Below are 16,915 nucleotides of genomic sequence, written 5' to 3'. Positions count from 1 at the left end.
TTTTCAGACACACCTGAAATATATTTCACCTGCTGAGTGCCGTTGGTTCACATCTATCCAGTCACTAGAAGTGAACGTAAAATGTGAAAATTATCTGCAGGAATTTCAGTGCTATTCCCCCGGCAAACAGTGGCGAGTGTTTCATCACTGTCGGACTGAAGACGGATGAGCTGTCAGTGCCTTCCCCTGTCCACAATCCAGCTCCTGGGCTGGGAAGTGGCTAAAAAAGGCCGGGGCAACGCTTTCCAGGACTGCGCCTTTTACTGGGAGTAATTCTCAGATGCCAGATTGCTGCCAACGTCCTTGCAGCCAATGGCAGAGAGGCCAGTAAGTTCACATTAACTGCAGAGTGTAACTGCACTGAACATCTGCTCATGAATGAGAGCGCTGCCCACTAACTCAGCTAGTTGAAGCCCGCTGATGAAAAATTCAACGTTCTCCTCGTTGGCACGCTTGTTTTGCACTATTCTCCTGAGCCCCTAGAATTATATTAAGAGAATTTCAGCACGGCCTGGTGTATCTGAGAGAACAGCTGGCGCTGAAAAGAGATCTGCCGCTCGGCGAGGGCTCAGGGACTTCACACGGGATCTGCCTTCTCCTACACCATTTGTCCTTGAAGAGAAAAAAAACCCCACCAGTGTTAAGCACCCAGGTAATAATAAGAAAGCAGAGGCTACATTTAGCTGATTACACCACCCATGTACAGCGGACAGCGCATAACCACTGAAGACATGAATCGATATTGAGTGGAAAAGGAAGACAGAAGAGCATTTGTGACATGAGGCAGCTCCCCCGACCTCAGGAGACCTATTCGGTGCACCTCTCTTTTGTTTGTCTTGTTTGGCTCATTAGATTGTTAAATAGGAAGAATCTGCCCCCCAACCCCACAATATGGAACAAGCTTAATCAGAAACAAAGGCAGTGGGTTAAGGGAACAACTACTTCAAAGACCTTCAAGTGCTGCAATCATGTGCCCCATAAGTTTCTAATGTTACAGGAGATGTGAAACGGACAAATATACAATGTTCAGGCAAACAATGAAAGTTGTCATGTTCATGTTCTACGACAACTACTGACCCCAACTTTTTCTGGCATGCCCCATTTCACCACCCAAACCCAGTTCATGCATCACTCGCAGCTATTTTTAATCAATTGGCAACTATAAGAAATGATCCAAATTTCGGTAAAAATAATGTTTAGCACGGCAGCAACAGCAAACTTCCAACTTTCATTTTCCCAAATCAAAAGTCATATTTATTCAACTTAACTTGACTCTATATTTTGCCCCTGAAAAAAAGGTACACAGTGACATGAACTGACAAAGTCTTTCCTGTGAAGATGATGAAACCGTTTCTCCACTTAAAAATGTTAAATTTAAGGAAGTGATGACTGCTTGCAAACACTAAGAATAAAAGATTACCAAACTCAGTAATTTCACTTCTGTCTTTCTGGAAATACAGTTAACATATTTCTATATGTCAGCAAAGAGCACAAACTAAGAGAGCGAAACCATGTGTCTCATAGTTGATTTAGTTCAAATCTCAGTTTTACAGTGTCTGACCTTTGCATCAAAATCAGGTGATTTTAATACATCTCTGCCTTCATCTGGATTTCTGTGCTTCGTGTTGAAGGAAGCCAGAACAAGCTTAATTCATTTCTTTAATACCATGCACTGGATAATGTGGAAATCATGGCAATGGCCCAAAAGGGGATCCGTGAATATGATATTGCCATTGAAAACTGAGAGGATGTCTGGTGAGAAGCTCATTTAGCTGGTGACAAATGACAGCACTTTGTCTTCCTGACAAGATCCCTCCTTCATCAAATGTCCAACTTCACATGGAAATAGGAAATCACACATTATCACACTGACAAACAATTACAACCATGTCATTAGCAGCAACCCTGGGCCTGGAACCATTAACAAAATACAATGTTGCACACCACGCTAACCATCAGAAGGAACACAGGATGTAGATGAAAATCACTGATAAATCAATCATGACACAAACAACCTGATGCTTATAGTTTGGGAGCTATAAATGGAGGGAATGAGGGGTGATTACAGTCGTGTGTGCCAGCTAAATAAATCACAAAAAAATTAATAAATAAAAAAGCTCAAGCAATCAAAAGTTCTGAATAAAGATTTACGTCTTTGCTGATGACAGAACAGTGCTTGCTTTATATTAAAAGTCAACACTTTAAAGGAGTTTCACTGTACGTGACTTAATCAGATATGGAGCATTAGTATCTTTTTTAATACATCTCCCAGTGTCAGGCAGCAAATGAAAAAAGCTAGCCTCTGTAAATATGACTGCTTACTTCTAACACAAACATTGTTGACACCTAATGTAATTTCAGCGGGACATCCAACTGAAAGCACACCGGGGTAATATAATGCTCTTAATGAGAATTCCTTCCAGCTTGAGACCTTGGCGAGATAGCCATAATGCATGGCTTCTCTTTTTAATAAAATAATTGTTACAGTTATTAAAGATGAATCTCATCACAGCCAAGATGACAAAATAATTCATTACCAAAACCAAGGCTTTAAATAGCTGCAAATTATGGAGCCCTACCCCCAACCCCTGGAAAATACACTTCTAGATAAATGGCTTCGTTATTTCATATAAATATTAGATATACAGCATGCTGCCATTGAAAGGAAAAAAATATTGCAACTGTCCATTAAATAAGTTTGCATACACACAATGCACCATGGGCAACGCGTCAATAACTATTCAAAAATACATAAAGAAATAAACAGTTTTCCAAACCTGTAGCAGCCACAAAAAAACCCTACTCTGTTTTTTTTTAATCAAACCGTGCATTTGTTTTATAAATTAATTGCATCTAAATCAATTCTGTTAAGCAGAATGACTGAGTTAGACTGTATTTTTTTTACTGTTACTACAATAATGACCACAATTGTAATGTTATGTATATATTTTCTCTCAAAATTTCAAATGAAAACACAAATGTAGATAAATCTAAATTACACTTGTCCTAAAAAATTACATAGAAGCATTCTTAAAAAAAAGAAAAAAAGGAAAAACCAGACACATGCACACAACACTGATCGGCTACTGCCTACATGACGTTGCACGTATTCCAGTTTGGCTTCTTTTGGAACATCCTATGTTTTTCCTTATAGCACCTCCATGTGTGAAACAGAGAGTGTTGGAAGATATTTGTATTAACTTTCACCAATCCGTCCCACCTCCACCCCTTCCTGTTCACAGCTCGCTTCTAGTTTTATTTATGTATTCAAAAGAGATAATTTACAGTGATGGCATGGAAACTTCCCAGCATGCCTTTTAACCTGTCGTTTTTCACTCTCTCTGCAGCAGGATGTCCAGAGGAAATGCTTTATTAAGATCCTGCCGACATGAAGAGCTGCTGTGACTTACTGGTGCATTACTGTCTAAAAGGCAAAGTTATTTAGACCAATAAAAGGCTAATATATTGTTGGAGTGGAATTACACAGAAGTTATCTCTGCCTTAATAACATCACCGCAACCCCTGATGTTGTTTAGATCAATAAACCCCATTAAAGTACAGACCTCAAGCGCAGATAAGGCTGCACTGCCACAGCAAAATACAGCTTGCTAGCATCTGAGAGATCAGAGGTCTTTCTCTGGCACACAAAAAAGTGGTAAAAATGAGAAAAAGACACTTCAACTTAATACCATAAAAACCTTAAATTCAATGAAGTTCACCGTCTGCCTCCTGGAGCCTCCTGGCCTACACATAAACAAGTAGGAAGATGCTAATGGATTTCAGATATTGGTCAGACAAAGTAAAGAAAAGCCAGAAGATGTCAAAGCAAAGGTGAAACTGCGCTACACCCCTCGGCTTCATCTCTGCACTGGGTTTCCTGTTAGGAAGAGGTGGGCTTTTAAGCAGCTCTCTTATTTCAACACTTCCAAAAAAAAAAGTCCTACTATAAACTCCCTCTTGACCTTCAACTTTGCCTTCGAACACAATTTCATAAAGGGGTGAATTTTCCTTCTTTTCCCGTCAGTGCAGCTGTTTATTCTCTGCACCGATGATGTCACTGTAAACTCTGATTCAAAGATTAAATGAATTTCACCCACGTAAGGCAAGGGGGGAAAAAGTGCATAAAAGTAGACAACAGCTGAAAAAACATGTCTAACTATGCCATCTAAGGGGCTCATTTTTAACAGTGTCCACCAGGTGATGCACTAAATCATGCTGCTGTCCATCAGCCCTAAAGACAGATGACCACAGCCTGACCACTTCCTTGAGGCTCCGCCCCAAGCAAAGATGACAACACAGAAAGAAGAAAAGAACATCAGAGTGTATGTATAGCTGCGTATATGTGTGTGTGTATGTATGTGCACTTTCTCACTTTTGGGAGTGCAGACGGCATTCACGTGCACTTGTAAATTGCAGCACACAGAGATACCACAGGAAACCACAGGAAACGCTATCTCTATAAGCACGCGAAAAACAAACAAGACTTTTTTTTCTTTCTTTTAAATACAAAATGTCCCCTATGGCTTATACAATGTCAATAGGAAGTTTACAGACACCGTGTGCTCAGATGTGGGGGGAACTACGCTGAAGACACAAACAATGTTTTTAAAAAAAAGAAAAGAAAAGAAAGAACAAAAAGACAATAGCAACAGTATTTTTGCAAATAAGTTTCTGTTGCTTCTCACAGACTCATCTCAATGTACACCTGGGAAGACTGCGCTGGACAGATGCTGTAATTCCAGTGCCGGATTAAAGTACTAAAACTCACCCAAAAATGTTTCCATCATCATTCTTTTACTCGTCTGTCATTCTCCAACACTCTGGCTCATGCTTTAACAGCTGTAGCCACTGCAGCCCAAGCATATATATATGGTTCATGTGTATTTTTACACAGCATTATCCTAGTACAGTAAATCACAGCTAATTTTAAACAGGACTTGTAATGTCTTTATTTATTTTCTAACAAATGTACACTGATGGTGTGGTGAATGTTCCTAGTAACCATGACCAGGTTTTCATGAAATCAGGTCAAAGAATTGAGCAATAACTGCAAACCACTGGTTTAAACTCACTTTCAGCTATTTTCTGCTCACTGACCTGTACGAAGCCAATGAGAGAATTAATATGGTTATCTCAGGGTAACCAATCAGATGAGAGTTTGCTTAAAAGAAAACTGGTGGGCTCCAAAATGATGAATAAGAAAATATTCTGAACTGTGAATCATGCAAAGCTACTTTCCATGAATCACAATCCAAGACTAAACAGCTAGAACTGGCAATGACGTTTTAGACATTTAATAAGGTTTAAGAAGTTGCAGCTTCCCTCAGTTTGATGGCCTGTAAGAGGTTGTACTCCACTTTGCTGATTTGAGAAACAGATTGCAATTATCAATGTGTCCACATGCATAAGTGACACATAAAAAATTGGGGGGGTGGAAATGCAGCACAGAGATCTTCAGGAGGTCCAAAAAAACTATTTATCTAACATCTAAATACAAGAACCTTTAAAGGTCTTGAATTCAGGTAATTTCATTTAAATCATTTTAGGATTTTTACAGCCCCTGCAGACAGCTGTGACATAGAGACAGGACAGAACATCTGTCACAGTGAGGACTGTGAATAATAACTCCAAAAATGTATCAGCTATATGACAATGTGATATTACCGAAGAATAAATACACTGCAGACAAAAAAGGGAGAGAAGAAAGATGAGGCGGGAAGAGGACATACAAGAGAGAGCAAATCCTCTACCAGCAAGTGAAAGCATAAATAAAGTGTGGCACATCTTTTACCTTCTTCAATTATCTGCCTTTTGACATGCAAGCTGAGCACAGTGTAATTAACATCTCAGGAGATAATGGGGTCGCTACTCACTGATCAATCTCACACATATATTATCTGCCTTTTACCAATCCAAGCGCCTGTTATTCTAGGAAGGAAATATTCCAGAGCGGACTTTTTCCCCCCTTTTGGGTGGGGGCATTTAATAAAACTCTGGTAATAGGCCTAATGACTCATCCAATTGGACTCATCTTCCAAAACATCAATTAGTCTAAGACCCAACTATACACAGCATTGTGTATAGCAGTAAATAGAAAATCCAAACCAATTGAAGGAAGAGGTGACCAGGCTGTCATCATCTATTACATACACTGCCATAGATGAATAAAAACACTTTAAGACTGTTCCCTCTGCGTCTAGAGCAGTTACAAGTGTTGTTGCTGAGTCTGCCGCCCGGTAAAAGCATTTAACAATACTATATGAATCTATTTGAACTTCCTAATGTTGCTAAAATACACTTTTTTAAAGAGGGAATGTTTGGTTTGTGAATGGAAATAAACTTTGCAGTATATTGCTATTGCAAATTCTTTTTACCCCCATAAATACAGATATTACAAAAGCACAGACAGAAAGTCCTAGACTTTCAGCCATTGCCTATTTATGTCAAGACTTTTAGATCAAATCACTTGTGCTGTAATGCATTAGTGAATTTTAATTCACTAATTTTAATTAATTCATAATCCTGCTCATTTTGAGCTGCATATTTTTTGCTCTTATTCTCTAGTAAAACAGTTTTTGTACACTTCAAAATAATCTTCATGTACCCCTCCCCCCAACTGTCATAAACAGCAGGTGGGTGGAGCTGTAGTAATAGCCACAGTTGTACTTTGTTAGAAGACAATATCAAAAATATCCCCTCTACCTGACATCACACAGAGCCAAAAGTAAAAATAACAATAAAAAGCTTTCTGACACCAAACTTTTTTAGCTTTTTACTTGTGCCTACACTTACTTCACTGTGTGAAACCAATTTAACAAACACATGTAGAATACACGATAGCTCTAGCTACTGAGTCACATAACATTTAAAATGTATTTTCTGTCAATTGTACCTTGTTAATTTAAATAAATCCTCAACGTTCTGAAGTCATTGACACGAGACACCTAAAACAGAACTATGTGGTAACTGGTTATCTTACATTACTCATCTGCCCTCCCACCAACAATGTCTGCTTTTCATGGTTATTCTAAATGTATCTTTCCCCCTCGACTGCCGCACTGTGGTTCTCCCTTAGGTTATTTGCCAGATGCCTTTGAAGAAACCTCAAATCAGTACTGAAATTTATGTTGTTGTATATGTGAGTCACATCCACATGCTGCTCCTGTCAGGTCAATAGCTACCTTCACAGATTTGAAGATGTGTCCCACGACAGAAATGACTAGCACACGGCTAACTAAAAGGGATAAAAGAAGCACAGAAAGCACTTGTTAACGCGCAGTACATTTGACTTCTGAGAGCACTGATGGAAGCAATGATTGAATTCACCAGCGAGGAGAAGCAATACTTCCTCTTTTAGAGACTGTGACGACAAACGTGTGTGTAGCAACTGTGTGTCTGTAATGACAACTGCTGTTTAAATTGCATCACCCACAGATGTGTTAATCATCCTTTATATATTGGACAGTGGTGGCAAACCTCAAGACTGAGAATAATACTTGCTTTTGCTTTCTAATCCTACTTCTGATTTAATAAAAATTGTCTGTCGTTTTCATATTGATCTTTAACTACACTACAAGTAAAAGTAGATTCAGTCCATTCTTGTTGGTTTCAGCACTTGGTTGTTACAAATTCAATTTTGATAATTCTACAAGACTGACTACTAAACTTTACTTGTCAAAAACATTAAAAAAAATAAAAAAACAAATAGTCTGTGAAGGTCCAAAAAGGCATTCAAAAAGCTGTAAGTCTTGCCCAAAGAAGCGAATGTAAGACAATGGCTGCCGTTGCTGCAGGGAGCTGTACTTTAAGTATATTATTAACTCAACACTGCCTGGACATGTGGGGGCTGTTTTACAATTTAGGCTTTAACAGATGTGGATTTTATGTGGCAGGTTCTCCAGAGTTTAGATGCTGCTGTCCACACAGATGAGGCCGTAAGGCGGGTCATAAAACCTGCCTTTGAAACTTTGGACGGATTAATGCCGACATGACAGCTAGTGAGCAGAGATCAGAACAGCTCACCTTTTCAACACACTCACATGCTTACCATCTGATATCCTACCAGACGAAAGCCGAAGTTGGAATCTAATGAAAAAGCAAAAAAGGTGTGCCTGCAGCAGGTTCACTTTTATCTGACTAATCAACTAATAGTTTCAGGATATTTCCTCCTGGGTGGTATGAAAGGATGTTGCACACACTTGCATGTTTTAAAATGAGCAGTTTGCTAAAATAGTGAATAGTGTATTATAGGGTGACAACAATGGTAATTGCACTTCAACCAGTGTACAGTGTAATTATTGGGATTTACACCCCCACCCCCACCCTTACCTGCCCACCCCTGCTTTACAAGGTAGAATTCCTGGAAGGGTACCTGACACACTCATTTGAACTTTCTTAAAACACACACTCTTTTAAATGTAAGCTTTTCTCACAGGCTCCGTTTTGTTCACTGCCTTTTTTTTTTTAACTTAGATTATGTAACACCTCAAGAAAATCTCTGTCACACAATACAATCTTAGTGCTTCACACACTCCTTTTTTTCAGTGACCCATGTTGACTTTGGTACCACCTCCTGGGTTAGGCAGGAAGACATGCTGAGTGAGCTCTCTGCTGGCTGGATCCAGACCCAGCCTCTTACACAATACAGGCTGCCTGGCTTGCAGCAGGCCAGCCCCTCCTCTCCAATAACCCACTTCCCATTCTTGATCAAACCTGGGGATTGTAGTGTAAGGGTGGAGATGAGAAAGATGGGAGGAGGTGTGTGTCTGTGTGTGTGGTGGTGGTGGTGGAGAAGGGGGTGCACATCCTGCGTGAAACCGCATCCTGAACAAGCATCGCTGCATCTCACTGTAAATAAATACTCTCTCCTCCGCGCAGCTTCCGTCAACTGTCACCGCCTTGGCTCCCAATCACCTTCAAGTCCAAACAGGAAAGTGCAGGGAGGCGAGGGAGATGGCAGATATGAGCTTTAATTTGCTTCTCGCTGCACTTTAGCCCGGGTGCACACTACTTCCTATACTCCTGCTCTGACCAGCTGCCCCGGCTTCGTTCCAGACCCTGAGTCCTTCCTGTCACCTTTCATTACCACATTATCCAGGAGGAGGCTCCCTGTGTAGCTGGGAAATCACCATTTGGTGGGACACCCACCCCCCGCCTCATTTATGTTGTATTGTGTGAGACATTCAAAGCCACGCGCAACATCCTCAGAGGAGTGCTGCTGCCTTGTTACCTGCTAATCCCCTGTGCATTATAACAGGAGATGCAACTGAACAACGGAGCATGACGAAGGTAACAACTGAGACATGACAAGCTCGCAGTCCATGAATCGCTGTGGATTTCGAGACTGGTGCAGTGTGCAAACATTCTCATTTTTTGATTAACTATTGAAGGTCTTTCTTGATACGATTACAAACCACCAGGCCTGTTACATAATCAAATATTTCTGATCGGGGACACAGCAGGAACAGGAACGCCCGATGAATTAAATGAATGACAGAAACTCACAGGATAGCAGCTCCCCTTACTGTTTATACGGTTGCCCGAAAGGTGGTCCTATTTCAAGAGCGAGAGCATCCAGGGCCGCAATCCTCCAGCACTTCTTGCATTGTTTTATTACACTTGAATGAGCTGAGCTGAAAATGGCATGCAGCTGCTGACTGCAGCGCATCAGTGTTTGGCCTGGGCTTAGCTTTGCCCACCGGGCTAGAAAAAAAATCACTCAGAAACTGATCTGTCAAAATAAGACTATATGCTACAGCCAGGATGCTTTTATCTCTATGAAAATGTAATGAAAATTGTACATTTAGAGGACACCAAACAGAGCATTAGGTATTTTAGAAAACTGCATCAAATTCTTTCAATGATAAAGTCTGCTGGAATTAAGATCAGGACATTTTCTTTAAATCTGAACCCAAGACCTCTACAGAAGCTTTAAAACAGCAGCAGTATTCAGTAAAAGCAGCTGAGACTTCAACAGTAATGACAATGTTTGCCCAAAGGATGGAATGGTAGATTGCTTCTGTCCAAAACTATTAAAATAATGATCTAAGTGAAAAAGAATCAACAAATTAGGACTACGTTAATAAATCGGACGCTACGCAGCAGCACATGTTGCAACAGTAAGTCGTCACTGTTTAAAACAGCAATATTTTCCAACCAAATTGGCAGTTGAAGATAGGAGCTTCATGCAAACTCTTTCATGGGAATGTTTTACAAAAGAAAAAAATGCACAAAGCAGGCGGCAGTTATTAAGCCACATATTTACTGCCATCTGCGCGTAGTCTACTATTTTGCATCCGATCAGAAATCAGCTGAATGCGGTTAGGCATGCCACAAATATATTCAGCCTCTCCTTCTCCTCCGAATGTTGTGCATAGCTGTTACACTTGTGCTAAGCTGTGCCATCTTCAGCAGACAGTTATAGGCGCCTTCCTCTTTGCCTGAGGAGAAGGCTCACTGGCCAGACACATTACTTTAAAGGGCAGCATTTCAATGAACACGTCTCAACCTGCCCAGGGGGAGTGTGAGTGTCTGTGCGTTTGGGTGTGTTTATGTTTTATCCTTAGGACCCCCAATTGTTGTTCATTTGCTGTGCAAAGACAAAATAAGCACATAAAGGCCAAAATGTGCTCTTCCCTGGCCTTCACCCACATCACAGCACTTTTCCGCACAAGTGGCTAACCAGAGATAATTATACAATTAAAACAATTTTCCGCATCTATCTGTCAGTCTGATCTAATTCACCATTCGAATGACACTAATGGCGTAAGCCTCTTCTGTCTCCTTCTCCGAGCAAAGCCTTTTTCTCTTTATCGCAAAACACACCAAAGCCATGTGTAACAGAGGAAAACAGGAATGGCTCTCTCTGATGTTTAGCAGGATGTTAGCGAATAAAGTTAAGACCAGCAGCTTTTCAGCACGATCCATACGGCAGCAAGGAAACGGGAAGGTTCATTTGATTGTTGGTGTAAATTAACCCTTGGTTGCAGGAATACAAAGAAACAGAGTGACTCTCATATTTTCTGAGACAACACTCCCTTCAACCAGCGCTGATATTAATAATTCATCATGACAAAATACATTACCAGAGAAAGCTGAACGTGAAAAGAAGAGTCAACTGTGACAGGAAACCAGTCACATTAAAGCTGGGCTCTGACACTCAGCAGCAGAACGTGAAAAAATAAACTGTAATCTTTCATTGTTCGAAGGAACAGGAAGATGAATTCCCATTTCAATAATCACATTATGTAGTTGATCGAGTGGCCGAACTGCAGGGAGGTATAGCCTTAGATTGTGCCTTTAGGACAGACCTACACAGGGTGTGAACAACAAGGGAGGATTTAGCCAAACCTTGACCTGGATATCCTGCATCTCGGTCCACCCTGTGAGGACAAGGAACACAGATATGAACTACTCCTACACAAGTTCAAGGGAAATGCTCACATGGTGCTGGCTGCTCTGTTCTTCTCAGCTAGCTCCACCAATACAATGGCAGCAGCGAGTTTTATGTTTATGAGCAGTCCTGATGGGGATACGCATATCCATTATCCATTAGATATGAGTCTGCCTGTAGTGGGGGTCTGGTATTAACCCACAAGCAAGTGCCCCATCAGCAGAGAGGAAAAAACTGCCTTTTATGGCAACGGATAGCAGACTCAAGCCATTGGCCACAAAGCCCACAAATGAGGCGTTAAGTGTAGTGGCAGGCCAGTAGAGAAAGAGGAGCAGAGAGATATGACCCTTTTCTCATCCATGCATGAATCTGCCCTCTGCCTCTGTCTTTCTCGCTCTGTGCCAGTCGTCTAAGAAAAGAACACATCCAACCATGCTTAACTACCCAACAACGCTCACGACTAAATAACAACTGTCACCTGCAGCAGTATTCACCTCAACGCTGGTAATGTTACCGCCGTGTAACGTAATCTTTCTAATTGAATATTAATTTTTATACAATATTTGGAGAGATTCCTAACTGACATTTTCTGCAATTAATTGCCAGATAGAGGCAGGTCTAGTGCGGCAAAGTTAAAAAATACAACCTGACATGGAGATTGGGAAACAGAGTGCAGCGAAGGGGCCTGCTGGGATGGTTTCATCATCGTGCCTGACCCCCCCTGCTGCTGGGAATGGCAGGAGATGGGGGGAGCAGGAGGAGATAGACTCCTCTTCACAGTCAGAGATTTAATTGCACGCAGATTCCATTACCTCTGCACAAATGTCACATTCTCTTCTGATCAGGGGGCACGGCAGCCACTGGCAGTATGGCTGGCAAGCAGCCAGACTATAGTGCAGAAAGTGTTCAGCCAATCAGGGCTCCCGGGGCAGACAGAGGTGAGAAGAGGGATGGAAAGACTACTTCACACCAAAGATATTAAAAAACAAAGGAGAGTCACAAACAGAAAGCAGCAGATGGTGCAACGTTTATACGGCGCGTGACGTGCTGCATTAACAGATATTAAACAATTTATTGATTTTAGACTGTTGTTATAATGGGGCACTAAAAACTTCTGGACATAACATTCACGAAAACAAAAAGTATGGATTTTTCTGGAAGAAGAAAAGGCTTTTTTTTTTATATATTAAAGCAGTCATTTGTGTTATTCTTTCAGACTAGCAGAGAAACAGCTAATTTTATTATCTCTAACAAAATGCAAACAATTCCCATTATCAAGTTCTGATGCTCAAGGACGTGTCATGTTTTGTCTGACCAGCAATCCAAAACCCAAAGATACAAAGATTTAAGCTACTTTCACAGAAGACTCTGAAAACCAACAAATATTTAGGAAGCTGTGAATTTTTATGCTTTTATACTCTTTCTGAATTCATCCAAAAATCAGGTGTCAACTATTATTATTCAGTTAATCACCTCACTGTTTCAAGAAGATAATATAAGGACATTTTAAATGGTTGTAATGGCCAGAACAGCTAGAATTACAACCCTCAAAATGTTACCCAAATCATGGTTAAACTTTTGTATTATTATCCTTCATATTTGAATCGAACAATATCATATCATTGTTTTAAGAGTTTCCATTTAAAAGGTCTGAATTGGGACCTCCAGGAATAGGGGGTAGTGAAGTACCCCTGATTGACTGTCCTGATTCTCCATCTGGGAAAACAGCCACTTACAAGAGCAGCCTTTTTTAAACTGCTGGCAAAATCTGGACAAGTGGGGCAGCAGTTTAGAAGCCTGGGACCAGTCCTCACAGATGCAGAGCTGAAGTTTATTTATTTAAAATAATTGCAATAATGGTCACTAAAATTAGATATTTTCCCCAAAACAGTAAACTCTCTCCGGGACTATTTGTGTCTCTATTATTCACATCTGTGCTTAGCAGCCAGTGAAGCCTAACAGTGAAACTGCTAAAAAACTGACGATATTCTGTTGGGATGTGTTTCAAACAAATTATGGCTTGAAACACGTAAGCCGAAAAGTCACATTTTACAGTGCTTTGAAGACACTTCACAGACAAACAGCAGGCACATTACTGTATGCAGTAAGAGAAGAGTTATAGTGGGAGGACTGACACATACCCTGATCACTGGTGCAGGGTCGACTGGCACGCCATTCCTCCAATCAGACTTCAGCTTACAGTCTTGAGGGCAGGACCACGGGGGTTTCACACAGAGGACACAAACAGAGAGAGAGAGAGAGAGAGAGAGAGAGAAAAGGAAGGGGAAAGATACAAAGATTACAAACAGGAAGTGAAAGGTGGGGAAAGCCCCTACCCCGGTCCGCGAAGCCCACGCGTACAGAAATGACATAAGGAATGTCAAAAGTAAACGTGATGGTCTTCAGCCACAGGTATTTGTTAAGTTATGACACACTGATTCCTGTTGGCATCTCTTGGCCTATATGCATACCAAGTTATCTTCCTTTCATATCAGAACATGCACATAAGAAACTATGACAGGTACACAATGAAAAATATCAAAAGTGTTTGTATCTGTGGTTTATGTCTCACCCTAAACCAGTAAAGATGTTACAATATTCCCTTTGAGTAGTTGCAATATCAACATAACAATATGCTGAATTGATTTTATACAGCGTGTACTTTATAATATGTAAATGTAAAAAAGAAAAACAGCAAAGAACATGACCAAATCGCACAACAAAATAAGCAAGGTGACACAAAAGGATAATTAAGGTTGTGTAATAGGCGTTAATCACCGTCGTGATATGACAAGAAAAATGCCACAACTCTGAGTGGTTTGATGAGTGTAAAACAGAAACATGAGTAACATATTTTATATTACTGTATAGTCTTTGACATAAATGTCACAGCACTTGTACATTCCAAAATAGCTTATTTAAAAACCTGTTTAGCTCAAAAGCATTCATCTGTAGCCAGATAAACAAGTGGAAAGAGGCTAATGACTTCCATATACAACTCAGATCATGCAAATGAGGCTGCATAACAGATTACATCTGGTTTTGTCCCTGTCACAGGAGTCACGGCTGCATGTGTGGCTGGTTGGCCCGTGATATATGTGTGTACATGTTTGCTGTTTAATGTGGCTGTGTCTCTAGCAACACAGCAAAGCAGTGCAGCTCCCAGTTAATTGGCCTGCTCTATGAGAAAGCGTGTTAAAAACCAAATCTATAACTCTGTGTGTGGAGCGGTGTAGCTTTCCAACCAGACACAACAAACCACAGCCCAAACGTCCCAGCTCCTCATAATTCACCAGTATGGAATTCAACTAACCCCATTAGTGCGACTGCTGTTTCCACAGGCCGTCCACATTCCTGGGCCTACCATTGGCCCAAGATAAGACCCTTCTGATTACTCTGTTGCATGCCTGTCATTACTCACAAAAAAATGTTGATCCCAACAGACAGCCCCCCTCATGGATTGATGGCTCCTCTATTGTGTCCCCATGCCCTTCAATTGAAGCACTTGCTTTCAGACGGTCCCCTAACTTCAAGTTTGACGACAGAGGGCAGTCTGTGACTTCGGCCAAGGATTGCTGCCAAGTTTGCCACATCAAAAGTACAGCACTCAGACTTCATGAGAAGATCCAAATATGATGGGATTTACGCGCTGTATCACAAATAGACTGGGATTTCATGAGCTCTCAAGCGCTCTTATGATTTGATGTTTAAAAAACTATTTGGCCAATAACTAATAATGATATTTTCCAGTCTTTTTATTTTGTATCTATTTAGTTATCTCTTTGTTCCTGGTAAACAAGGACATCTCCTTTTCGAGAAATAACATACTACTCGACCACAATATCCTGGTAATTTCTGGTTATTTATCTATATGCTAATACTAGTCATCAGTGCCAAAACTGACCTAAATTCATAATCAGACTATGTATCAGTGCATCCATACATCATACAAAAATATCAGAAATAGCTTTCTATGAATGTAACTGAGTAAGCAACTTTATGAGTAAACAACTAAAAGTTATATTTCATCCTCCTCTAGACGTACACTCAAGTTTGCTCTCTCACCCAGGACTATTTAAATCTTCCGACTGGGCAGAGGCCCATGTGTGAACATCACTGCTGCCTTGAATGTGTACTGTGTAAAGTCTGAAATTCAAGGGAAGGGTTCAGTAAGATACATTCAAAGTGAGATGGCTCTCTGGTTTAGTGTAACTTAAAATCAGCTAGAGTCAAGTCACCGACTGGGCCGCAGAGCAGAGACTGGGACACTGGCGGTGAATCGGATCAATGGCCTGACCCATTAAGTCACAGCACTCCCAGCACCTCATTTAATAAGAGGCGATCTTTGGGAACACCCCTAGCTGACCCATGCTACCGGGGACCATTACAAGAGAGTGGTGTTTCAGGACCAACGCCCACTTGACCCGGTAGCGTAAAGACACCGAGGAGATCCACATGATTTAAACTCCTCCCTAAGACGTGCTGACAAGGTTACAGGGTCAACACAGACATTAACAGGTCAGTGTGTGGCCCACTTGGGAACAATTACTCCCAGTCACAGCTAAGTGGACACTTGATTGAACACGACGGAGGCAGGACACACTTCCCACAGATAACAATCCCCAGAGCCATTTAGGATAAAAAGCCCTTGTGATACAGCCTTTATGGACAAAATTCATCTTCCTTTTCCCTTTTAAAAGAATGTGAGAGTGTGATAGAGAGCCATTCTCTGGAAGAGATGAGTCTCTCAAAGCATTACCATTTTCTAGCAATACTAATAGCTGCTTATGACAAAGAAACAATTACAAGGTGACTGGGATTAAAAGCTAAACAATGTTAAGTTTTCATTTTTCTTGCCACACTCAGAATGCCCAAATTTATAAGAGCAGCAAATGAGACCAAAAGTAAAAGGGCTTAAGATGCTGACATAGATTTACTATTTCCTGAAAAATATCTCTAATTAACTATGTGAGTGTGCAGTTTGTTATGATATTCAACCTTTAGCCCACTAAAAGTTTGACTCCTTTCTCACCACAGTGACTAAAACTTTGCTTCAACTTTAGTTCAAACATCTGGTATGTTACGAGTACACGCACTAGCAAATACACTAATAATGTGCAGCTTTGACATATACTGTAACGGAGAAAAAAAACACATATTCTGAGGTATCACTTGCAAATAAAATAGCGCACACAGGTTATGTGGATCTCTGGTAAAATGGTCACTCTTGTCCTATAGTCTCTTTGCACACAAATAGGGCTTATCGATTCCCGAACACATTTCCCCGCATTTGCATAAGCTGTGTGTTGTTTGTGGTATTGTTTCTTTTTTTCCACAGGCTTTGTTTATTTATTTCTCTATGTTAGAAAATCGGTTCCACATTGTCCCTCGATCTGCAGCAGCGGCTGGCGCTGCAGCTGTTAGTTGTTAGTGACTGGAGATGACACAGTTCACCACTTCTCCAAAAAGCCAGCGAGCCTGGAGACCCGCACAGCTGCAGAGTGAGAGGAGAGGAGAGGAGAG

At 40.8% G+C, this 16,915-nt stretch overlaps 1 protein-coding gene across 16 annotated transcripts in view; it reads right to left on the bottom strand.

Moving 5' to 3' along the window:
• Positions 1 to 16,915, bottom strand: part of foxp1b (forkhead box P1b) — a 145,707-nt gene that overhangs the window by 115,018 nt on the left and 13,774 nt on the right. For 9 of the 16 annotated variants that reach the window (XM_014340590.2, XM_005943851.3, XM_005943852.3 and 6 more), the window contains exon 3: positions 13,534 to 13,595. The exons of the other annotated variants lie outside the window; for them this stretch is intronic. The gene's annotated coding sequence lies outside the window, so the exon portion shown is untranslated. The remainder of the gene's footprint in view (positions 1 to 13,533; positions 13,596 to 16,915) is intronic. 16 annotated transcript variants of the gene reach the window in all.

The sequence above is a fragment of the Haplochromis burtoni genome, unplaced genomic scaffold (assembly GCF_018398535.1).
Source record: "Haplochromis burtoni strain Fernald_Lab_line unplaced genomic scaffold, NCSU_Asbu1 Contig_245, whole genome shotgun sequence".
NCBI lineage: Eukaryota > Metazoa > Chordata > Actinopteri > Cichliformes > Cichlidae > Haplochromis > Haplochromis burtoni.
Note: the sequence above shows the minus strand (reverse complement) of the source record. Positions and strands in the feature narration are given on the sequence as shown.